This window comes from Nicotiana tomentosiformis, chromosome 5 (assembly GCF_000390325.3).
Source record: "Nicotiana tomentosiformis chromosome 5, ASM39032v3, whole genome shotgun sequence".
In the NCBI taxonomy this organism is placed as follows: Eukaryota; Viridiplantae; Streptophyta; class Magnoliopsida; order Solanales; family Solanaceae; genus Nicotiana; species Nicotiana tomentosiformis.
Genome location: NC_090816.1, coordinates 122396532 through 122398904, shown reverse-complemented (window position 1 = coordinate 122398904; position 2373 = coordinate 122396532).

Genomic DNA, 2373 nt, shown 5'->3' with positions numbered 1-2373 from the left:
TGGTTAGTATAAAATATAAATGAAAATGCAGAAGGTCGTACCTTAGCAGTAATATCGTTTGAGGAGTGATATAATCCAATTGTTTGGTAACTTTTCGTTGTTCATCGTGCCAAGTTTGTAGGATTCCGATGATATCAAGGACCTGATACGGTCCCTCCCAGTGCGGGACAAGTTTTCCTTCATTTGAGTCTCGAGTATTGAGGGTGACCTTCCTCAGAACCAAGTCCCCGATTTTAAAGTGTCGAAGATTGGCTCTTTGATTGTAGTACCTTTCGATCCGTTGTTTCTGTGCCGCCATCCGAACTAAGGCAGCTTCCCATTTTTTATCTAGAAATTCGAGGCTTGTATTCATAGCCTCATGATTTGACTCTTCTGTTGCATATCGAAACCTGACGCTAGGTTCCCCGACTTCAACCGGGATCAGAGCTTTGGTGCCATATACTAAAGAGAACGGTGTTGCCCCCGTACTAGATTTTGACATTGTTCGATACGCCCAAAAGACTTCGGGCAATATTTCTCTCTATTTTCCCTTAGCGTCGTTCAATCTTTTCTTTAGATTTTGAATGATAGTCTTGTTTGTCGATTCGGCCTGTCCGTTCCCATTAGGATGATATGGCGTCGACGAGATCCTTTTTATTTTGTGATCTTCGAGAAAATTTGTCACTTTGTTGCTGATGAATTGCTTTCCAGTATCGCATACGATCTCGCCAGGCATCCCGAATCGGCATATAATATGGTCCCAGATGAAATCTATGACTTTTTTCTCTCTAATTTTCTCGAGAGCCTGTGCTTCAACCCACTTAGAGAAATAGTCACTCATAAACAATAAATTTAGCTTTATCTAGGGCCGATAGTAGAGGGCCGACGATATCCATTCCCATTTCATGAATGTCCATGGGGATAAGACTGAGTGGATTGCTCTCTAGGTTAGTGAATCATCGGCGCATACCTTTGACATTTGCCGCACTTTCGAACAAACTCTTTTGTATCCTTTTTTATATCGGCCCAATAGTATCATGCTCTGATGACTTTGTGAACCAATGATTCGGCACCGGAATGATTTCCATATGTGCCCTCGTGGATTTCTCGTAGGACGTAGTCGGTATCTCCTGGTCCTAAACATATTTCCAATGGTCTATCGAACATCCTTCTATACAGTGTTCCGTCTTCGGCAATGTGAATCATGCAACCTTCGTACGTAGAGTCCTCGATTCCCTAGGATCCGATGGAAGCTACCCTTTCTTTAGGTATTCGATATATTTGTTCCTCCAATTCGATGTCAGACTTGTGGAGTTGATTTCGGCGCGGCCTTCTTCGATTACTGACCTTGAAAGTTATACGACAGTCTCCGAGCTAATCTCGTCGTCTTTGACTGATGACCCTAAATCTGCGCGGGTATCAGCCTCATTGTTTTGTTCTTGAGGAACATGTTGTAGGGTCCATTCTTTAAACCGATGTAGAGTCACCTGTAGTTTGTCCAAGAATCTATGCATTTGATCTTCTCGAACCTCGAAGGTTCTATTGACTTGGTTTACGACAAGAAGGGAGTCACATTTGGCCTTGATGACTTCTGCTCCCAAACCTTTAGCTAGCTCGAGACCTGCAATCATGGCTTCATACTCGGCCTCATTGTTAGTTAACTTGGCATTTTTGATAGCTTGTCTAATTGTATTACTCGTGGGTGGCTTCAAAACAATGCCTAACTCGGACCCATTCACGTTCGAAGCACCGTCTGTGAAGAGGGTCCACACCTCCGATGATGTACCCGACTTTATTAATAATTCCCTTTAGACTTCGGGTACGAGGGCTGGCGTAAAGTCGGCCATGAAGTCCGCTAAGATTTGAGACTTGATGGTCGTTCGGGGTCGATACTCGATATCGTACCCACTGATCTCGATGGCCCATTTGGCCAATCGGCCCAAAAGTTCGGGCTTATGCAAAATATTGCGAAGAGGATAAGTAGTCACCATGCAGATCGGGTGACACTGAAAATATGATTTTAATTTCCTAGAGGCTCTTATTAAGGCAAGCGCTAATTTTTCTATGTGTGGGTACCGAGTCTCGGCCTTACCTAAAGTTCGACTAACATAATAAACACGAAATTACGTACCTTGATCTTCTAGAACTAGGACCCCACTTACCGCGATTCCCGAGACTGCTAAGTACAAATAGAGTCACTAGTCCGCTTTCGGGGTATAAAGCAGTGGCGGGTTTGAGAGGTACCGCTTTAATTCTTCCAATGCTTGTAGGCATTCCAGGTCCACGCAAAACTATTCTTCTTTTTGAGTAGTGAGAAAAACCTGTGACTTATATCTGAAGACCTCGAGATGAATCGGCCTAGGGCGGTTATGCGCCCTGTTAATCTTTGTACGG